This window comes from Hyposmocoma kahamanoa, unplaced genomic scaffold (genome assembly GCF_003589595.1).
Source record: "Hyposmocoma kahamanoa isolate Upper Pololo Valley unplaced genomic scaffold, ASM358959v1 210, whole genome shotgun sequence".
NCBI lineage: Eukaryota > Metazoa > Arthropoda > Insecta > Lepidoptera > Cosmopterigidae > Hyposmocoma > Hyposmocoma kahamanoa.
This window is the reverse complement of record NW_020653731.1, coordinates 9,751,921-9,761,588: the sequence shown is the minus strand read 5'-3', so window position 1 is coordinate 9,761,588 and position 9,668 is coordinate 9,751,921.

The window sequence follows — 9,668 nt, the reverse complement described above, 5'->3', positions numbered from 1 at the left end:
TATTAGTATATTTAAGAGTCTATTAGTATATTTAAGAGTCTATTAGTCTATTTAAGAGACTATACTATCTCAAATGGCTTTGGTTGATTCCGCATAACAGTGAAAGTGTTGATTCAATCACTTTGAAAAAAAAAGTATAATCTCAGTACAGAGTACTAAAAAAACCGACCTTAAAACTACATGGAATTATATATAATTTTTTACATATAATTACCAAGTTTTATTGAAATCGATTACCGGAAAGTGCGCAAACCCGGATTCATCCCCTAGTTCGCCACTATACGGGACTTGATACAGGAGATAATAAAAATCGGTTGTCACTACTCAAAGTATGTTGAGAGAAAAACGCCTTGAGTTGGAGAATATTAAAATCAACCATTAAAATAATTGCTGCTTATAATAAAATTTAGGCCCTATTTATAAAAATGAATTTTCACGCGTGAACAGCCACCCTTAGAGGTGGATGATTTCCTTCAAAATTTAATGTGACCACCATGGAGGTACCCTCTTTCCAGCAAAAAAAGAATCATGAAAATAGGTTCACAAATACCGGAGGTATCGCGTAACGTACATACAAAAATAAAAACAGTGGAATTGAGAACCTCCTACTTTTTTAAAGTCGGTTAAAAATTGAGGATATACACTGATTAGTATACAGTTTTTAAAAATTATATTAATAGTACACGATTCCTAAAAATTTTTACGATATAAAAAACACAAACTTGCGACGAAATTGAACAAGAAAACCCCTGTATTCAATAAGTACGTTCAATAATGTACGTAAGTTTATATTATACCAATGTTTTTTTAATATCAACTGAACATAGAACACGTATAGTATACAATATACATTTTCAAATGGTTTTAATTTCGTTTGTAAAAAAATACATTCTGCTACGGAAAAATTACAATTGGAGCTGAGGTAGTATCAACTCTTAAGCATAAAAAAGTCATGACTAATTTCGTTCGAAGATTCTTTAAACCTCTCTTATGAAAAGTTGTCATTTTACAGATGTGACCTTATTAAACCGTGGGTTTCAACTTATTGAGTACCTTTTCTTGTCAAAAGCTGTGTTGTTAGTTATTATAATGTCTCTGTGTATTGTATAGTATATTTGTATTGTATTGTATAAATTTCATTTAGCAGTGAAACAAAAATAGGAAACAAAGCAAAATAAGACAATCATAGACATCGGACGCGGCTGGTCTTGGCATCTATTGTGCTTGAGAACAGACGACGAAATGGAAGAAAACCGTTATTGTAGCGCTGTTTTGCAAAATGTACAGTCAACAACACGCTCTAGTTTACACTTATGGTTTAAATTTAACTTTACACAACTCACTCATTTGGTGCTACACAGACGCAATTGAAATTCTTTTAATGTTACAGGTAATGGATTTGAATTGATATAATTTATCAGTAAGACTTAGTTTATTTTTACAATATATATAAATTGAAAATGACTTCCTTTTCTTCAAACGTAAACAGGTGTTATGTTACAGATTGTGTTAACATCTTAATTCAATTTTGCCAAAATTACAATTACGTCAATGTAGTACCAAATGAGCGAAGTTATGTTTCGTGTTATTTTCGAATATCTTGTTTGAATCGTATTTTATTTATGGTTTTTGCTCTGTCTTCTCGTTCGCAATACCGCAGTCCTTGAAGACAAAAGTCTTCGATCAGTGCATGTTGTCAGCGACGACCTACGGCTCTGAGACGTAGTCATTTACCTACTATGGGCCATATAAAATAGCTGAATAATTAGTAATTTTATTGCATTCCACAAAGTAAAAATACAAGGATGTAAAATGTTATAACTATGAGAGCCAATTGTGGATTCTGTTGGACACAGCAATTTCAATAGAGAGGAGGACGTTATGCTAATGTATTTCCTTTCCAAAGAGTAAAAATTGCAAAAATTGTATAAATTAAATGCATTTAATAACAAAATTCTATAAAGTAATAATACTAATACTGTAGTCAACATAACTACAATCCAATTAAAATATCATATCATATTAAAAAAAAGGAACAATAATATATAAAATAAAACTCTCAAAGCCACTCAACGAGCTGTGGAGCGAGCAATGCTCGATATTTCTCTACGTGATCGAATCAGAAATGAGGAGATCCGTAAAAGAACGAGAACCACTGACATAGCTCAAAGGATTAGTAAGTTGAAGTGGCAGTGGGCAGGGCACTTAGCTCCTAGAACTGACGGCCGTTGGGGTAGAAAGGTTCTCGAATTGAGACCACGACCCGGAGGCGTTCAGTGGGACGGCCCACTTGATGGGCGGATAAACTGGTAAGGGCAGCGGGTAACCGATGGATTGGGGAAGCCCATGTTCGGCAGTGGACGTCTTCTGGCAGCTATAATGATATTCTTTTGCTCAGGTTTGTGTTGGTTAATTTTTGTGACTTTTTATAAGCACACCTGGTCTCAAACTAGAAATTCCTTACACTATGAGTACCAGAGCAACGTGATTCACACACAGAAACATATTGGAACTAATTTAAAAAAGTTTATTTCCTAAATTGGTTCTACCGGGAAACAAATATGTTACCTCCACCTTCGCGTCCACGGTGCAAATCGTTGAGTCACAGGGTTCGCGTTCATCATGTCATAACCGTTATGGACTACGGCAAATCAAATATGCACTTTGTAGTTCTCTGAACATCAGTTGGGCACTGTTGAAATGCTTTGTTACTTCATATTTTGTTTATAATATTTAGAATGTCAAAGAAAGTATTTTTGCTCTTTATTTATTTGTTCGTTCGTGGAAAATCAACAGCTTTATAATAATAAATTAAGATCAGACACGATCAATAAATAATAACAAAAACTTACACAAAGAATACTTATAATTGAAAATGTACGCCATTAAAGACATGAATTAATCATTGAACAAAATGTCTGTGAATATACGCTTTAATGCGGGTATGCAATGTATCATAATCATAATATTTTTAATTTTTAACCTAACCCTCATTTAACATAATTTTATTTAATATAAACTGTTTTTATATAACCATTCTTTTTGTTGCTATGTTAAATATAACGAATGTTTAATATACATTCTATAATTTCATTTTTGATAACAATCATTAACCCTAACACTAATCTCGAACCAGCGTCTTCGCTATACCGTGGTTAATGCTCTCCCAACTGAGCTACTGAATGAACTAGCAGAGCTTATGAATTTCTCTATAATGTTTGTTGCAGATCTTTTTTTTGGTTTTTAACGACTCTTTTGCCGTAGCGCCATTTGTGAGAAATCTGTGAATGTTTTTCTTCACTCAGGTAGGTACCTTTACAGCTACCAGTGGCTTATGATTAGATACATGAAGTATCTAGGAATTAAGATTTTTTTAAATATTTGATTAGGTGCTCTATTAAAGTTAAATCAATATATCTATATAAGTTTATTACTTTATATATTTAGTTATTTATTCACCTATTGGTGATAAAAAAATAATTAAGAAACCTGATTTTCAGTAATGGGCAAATACGTCCTTGATCCCAAAACACTTTCGATGTGTGTAATATTTGATTTTGAATACGATGATTATGAATATTCAAACGCTTACCTGCTATTGAAAAAAAAATGTAATGATAATAATGGTTTAAAGTTTAAAACTAAGTTTTGTTGACTGTATAAGACTTGCCGAGTTCTTTTTCGATTTGTATAAACCGTGAGTCAGCAATGAAATTACGTGATAGAGTTAAGGACAATCTTTCCAGGTTTCGCGAGCTTCTTACGTAGACATGCAAATACGTAATTATTATTACGTAGGTAAAATAATATTAATATTTATTATTGCTATCTCTATGGAAAATGACACAAATGGAGTGCGTGAGAGAGATAAGACTCCTAAAGACAGGTCTACCGGTCTACCTAAAACCGGTTCTTGTTTGATTTTTAGTAGCTGTGGAACTCCTTGTGCAAGAGATTGTCCAGGGAAGTACTGCCACCTTGTCTCTTCATACCACGAAACGGTAATATGAGCACTACTGCATTCCGGATTTGAAGGGTAAGGTGCTGGTAAATTATAGGCACATGTAACTTGTCAACTTATATGTCTTCTCAGGGTAACGGGCGCAGTAGCAATGCCCCTCAAATCTTAGTGATTTAAAGCTCCGAGCAGCATTGCAACTGCTACGGACAGGCGTGTCGCTTACACAACAAAAACATACGCCATTAAGACTCTATGGCCAGGCTAAATAAATAAGTTAGTCGATAGGGCACTATAGGTATTTATTATACATAAAAACGGGGCACAGAGATATTTCTCAGAAACTACGATGTAAGTAAATACTTATAACAGGAAGTTAACACAGAATACAGCAGTAACGACGCGCGCAATGGTAATGACATCCATGTCATTTCGTTATTACCGTATTTGGTCATGAAAAAGTGATATTTTTCCAAAACAGGGTCGATGGAGAGAAGCGACAGCTACATTCAGAAAAACTAATCTAGTCACTTAATGATGTGTGGTCGTCGCGATATCGGGTAGTATGCTTGCGAGTACGCGTCAGACGCACTAGATGGGGTTGACACGCTATAACCCGAAAAAATTGTTTCATATACTGAAATATACAATTAAATATAAACTTTGTCATATATAAAGTTTGCCACCCTTAGATATGACATGTTTTCTTCAAATTGAAATGGGACGACTACCGAGCTGGAACCACTGCTGGAACTATCGCGAAACATACATACAAAAAACTTAAGTCGAATTGAGAACCTCCTCCTTTTTATAAAGTCGGTTAAAAATGAAATTGATAAAAAAATTCGAAGACGTGTTTGACTCTATACACTTGATGTGTGTATTTGACAATCAATAAAATTAAGACATACGACTAATAGCTACTTTAGCCAAATTCCATGTAGAATAAATGTCAACAAAAAATCCTAAAAATCATGTTTAGGATTTTCACAACGAGTATGTAACCAGAAATGGAGACGAAATGTAATTTAATTTGTTTGAAAACTATTCTGCCAAATCATTACGATGACAACTGCGCTCCGATTGGCCAGCCCGAATTCGAAACAATTGACGGGTGTAGTCAATTGTTTCACTTCAAATCGACCAGTTTAACTTCAGATTTGCTATAGGTAATGAATCTAAATTGAAAAATTACATATTTAATATTGAATTACCGATGAAATGTGAATCCGTTTGTTTTGTAATTATTATATTTTTTCCCACACCACCGAATGGAACAGGTTTCCGTAGTTAGAGATATCATCTGTATTACAATAAATACAGAATATTTTTAGAATATACGGAGACGTCAGTTGTTGGCGCTGTACTATTTCAGCTTTCTAGATTGTGATTTCAGTGCACATAAGATATTTTGTGATATTGATATTTAAAAGTGATATAGGGTCCATTTCTCTGATGAGTTGCCAGAGATGGATGGCCCTTATTTCGTCTCTATTTCTGGTTATATACTCGATGCGTTTTCACAACAAATTATTTTACATTTACCACAATTTAAATATTTTTCCGCGAAATTCGATTAGTTGATAATACTTATCTTGAAGTTATTATCTGTGATGAATTTTGTTGAATAGAAGTTTCAAATCACTAGTAAGTGCTCTATATATAAAAATTACAAGTAATTATTTATTTATAAAGCTTCACTTCACTTTAGGAATTTCATACACATCACTAAAAATGAGACTAAATTATCTTTCAAACGCATGTTGCGCAAGCATCTGCTTGACAATTGTCAAAAACAAGACTCTGTATAATGTTGCTTTGGGTACATATATTGTGTTACTTATTATTATAATACATAGCCGCTCACGCGATGCGCTCCTTCTACCGCAAAATGGCGGCTATTTGGTTTTGCAAATTAGAAAAACATTCAGTTTAAATACAAGTTTTTGTAAATAAAAAATATTATTCTGCATTGCTAAATAAATACCCTCCGTACTACCAACAAAAACATCTCAAATAAAATGCAGTAATATACCGCAAATCCTGCACTTAAAAAGCACTAATGAAATGGTTGGCGTACTTGGATAAATATGATAATATTTCGTTTGAGTGGTTCTAACGTTTACCGTGAAATTACTCCTTAAAGTAAAGTTTATAAACATTTATATTCAGGGTAAACTTAAAAAATGCTACTTATGGTATGTTTTCAATAAATAAACACCGAAATCACCAGCCCAAACAATAACACACACGATTGTCGTGACGTATTTTTGAAGTTGTTTATTTTTTTCAATGACAGACCCAGGCATTAAAAACTTTATGGTTTGCTAGAGTAGTTACCGAAATAGCAATTAATATTAGTTCTTTTACCTGTTATAACTTCGATATCCGATAAATCGGTACAAAATCATCACCGGCACCTAGGTGTGGTATGCGGTCTACGGCTGCATGTATCGCGTGAGCGGATATGTAAGTTTATTATATGTACTTATAATATGTTAAGTATGTTTATATTATGCTACTTATTTTATACCATCAACATCTTATTTAAGAGCTAGACTCTTGTCGGTGTAGCTTTCTCCACTCCCCATGGTTCATAGCCAGTTCTTTGACCTCTTTATAGCTGTTCACTTTGATCTTCTTTTTTATTTGTTCACTATACGCCAATCTCGGTCTTCCTCTTTTTCCTTTCCCTTCTATCCTCCCCTCAATTTTTACTTTCACAAATTCGTCATTACGTTTTTTTTTTTTTTTTTTTTTTTTTTTTGTAACAAATGTCCAAACATTTTCCCCCTTCTCTTTATTGCATTTAAAACACTTCTCTCCTTTCCAACCCTTTCCAAAACTTCCTCATTTGATGTCTTTTCAATCCATTTTTTTCCATTCGCCTCCAGCACCACATTTAAATGATTCCAATTTCTCTCTGTCTTTTAATGTTATTGTCCATGTCTCGCATCCATACAGTGCGGTGCTCTAGACATAGGTTTTGATGAAATAGTAAATGAAAATTCTACACCATACAAATATCAAAATATCGATTAGCTTCTAGTATATTGTTCTTCTTGTTTTGTGCAGCACCAACCTATTGTGTTTTTTTCTGGTTGGCCCAGTGATTGACTGGTAGAGAATGGCTTATGGCATTAAGTCCGCCATTTGTACTTCAGTATATTGTACAATAAAGTTTAAATAAATAAGTCAAATTAAATTGCATTGTAGATGTGTGTAGGTGTCCTTGCGATGTTTTACTGTACTGAAAAACTCCTGATCAATTTCAAATTAAATTTCGCATATAAATTACGAAAAACTCACACACAGGTACCGGGTCAAAAGCACGTTAAGCTTGACACTTGAGATTTAAATCCCACTCTCTGTCGTTTACGATAAGAACTGTCCAAAGTACAAAGTGTCAACCTTGACGTGCTCTTGACTGTACAAGTTCGGGTTTGAACTAAATCCCTCTGCTTTAAGCGATCATAAGAGTAACAGTAAAGCTCCTTGGAAAAAGTTCGTCCAGGGAAGTACTGCCACCTTACCCATTTCTGCCGCCAAGCAGTAATGTGAATATTACTGCGTTCCGGTTTCGAATGGTGGTGGTGAAATTACAGGCACATGGGACTTGACAACTTATGTGTCAGTGTGTCGGGAGCAGTGGCAGTGCACCTCAGATCTGTTAAGATTTAAAGCTCTGAATGGCACCGCAACTGTTAAGGACAGGGATGTCGCTTACTACCAGACACACGACTTGTTCGTTCCGTCACTTAGTATTATTTATAACAAAAGAAAGATGTGAAACTTGACACGATTCCACGCACTAGCTATTAAATTAAGGTACATAGACTCGTTATTGAGTTTGCATCTATGCGGTTTCACCCTTATAGTAAATACACAGGGCATTCTTTTATATACTTGTTATCTATAACTATTATGAACCAAGGATGACTTTGCCAGTCGTGATAATATTAGTACGAGTAATAGTGCTCGCAGACGTTTGAAACTTAAGGGTAGATTTTTATCTTGGGGTAAATAAAACATTTTATGAGTCCTCACACCTCCTTCAAAACGAGTGATTGACTTTTGACCAATGGTATTATATCTTGACCGATCGGATTGTCGGCGGAAACAGATTGGTTATTCTCGGACTAATGTTCGTTATCTAATTTCCGTGGCAATTTGTATTATTTAAATATTCAAGTACATTATCGTGTAATAAAATTTAATAATAAATAGTATTTCATCGTTTCACAGTACTCGAGTATTACATACTGTGAATATAATATTGCTCGATAAAAATTTAATACTTAAATAATAAAAATTGCCACGGAAATTAGGTAGTGAACACTGGTTCGAAAATGAACGTACTCAGCCACTCGCTGGCACACAGGTTTTCATGGTGTCGCCGTTGCCATTTTTCTTGTAGGGGTACGATTAATAATGCAATTTTGATGCATCCGAACTTTCCGATTCCCGAATGCAGTCATTTGCAAACATTGTAAGAAATTCCAGGTTTATTTAGTGAGAATAATATAACTTTATAAAATAACTTTATGCATAAGATTATGAATATAAAGATCGAACACACAGAAAAATTTCGTCGACCCGGTGGGACTTGAAGCTACGTCCATGCAGCATTGCTCTTACCAACTGAGCTATGGGTCCAGTTACGTCGATATTCTCCTGTGTTTTTGTTATATATCTTTGTACTGGCTTTCTTCTCGTTGATTTGTATATTTAATTATAAACATAAAAAAAAAATTCAGGTTATCTAAAAATAGTTATTGTGAAAGACGTTACGTTGTTTACGCGTGAGCACTAAGAAGAAATGACGGTAGCAAAAAATACGTACACATTGTAATAAAACGCTGATATCTAATGTTAATAAAAGTAATGTAGCTAATAAAGTTAAATAAGTGGGTCTTGTGCCGGGACGACGAAACCTTGCGTCTGGCGTATATTGTACGAAGGCTACTGTGTATGGATAAGAAAAGAGCACAATGTAGTAGATTTTCTTCATCGTTCCTCATAAGTTTTGATCCTTTTCTTTGTTTGTTTTTCAGATAAAAATCTATATTTGTAATTCGGATTTAAAGGCATCTTTAAATTAGATGCTTATAGAAGTGCAGCAGTGGCGTCACTGTGGTGTTGCAGCCGTGCCACTACTCCTAATGTTCAAACAGTATTTTTTTACACACTCATAGCCCGGCACTCACACTCATAACACTAGGGAAACCCTGTATCGCGGATGTCATGGAAACACATAGATAACCACAAATTACACCCAAATTCACGAGAGATATAAATGTAGGCCATACAAATATTTTTCCCGGCTCGGGAATCGAACCCGGAACCTCTGCGCGGTAGTCCAGCACGGTAACCGGTCGGTCACGGAGGCACAAAGTCATAGTTATTTAATCGAAGTAAATTGAGAAGACACCATTCTCCCATGGGCTACCACCTACACACTAGCCCCTATAAATGTTTAAGTGGCGGTAAGAACTTTCAATCTGGTTATGACCTGCTTGTAACCAGAAAATAAACTATAAGTTGTTCCTTTCGGCACGGGTGCTTAATATTGTCCTAAAGTGTACTTGTGTATAAAAAATAAAAATAAAAACGTATTTATTAGACGTCAGCCCCATTGTAGTGATTTCAGCTAAGAAATTGATACACACACACACACACACACACACACACACACACACACACACACACA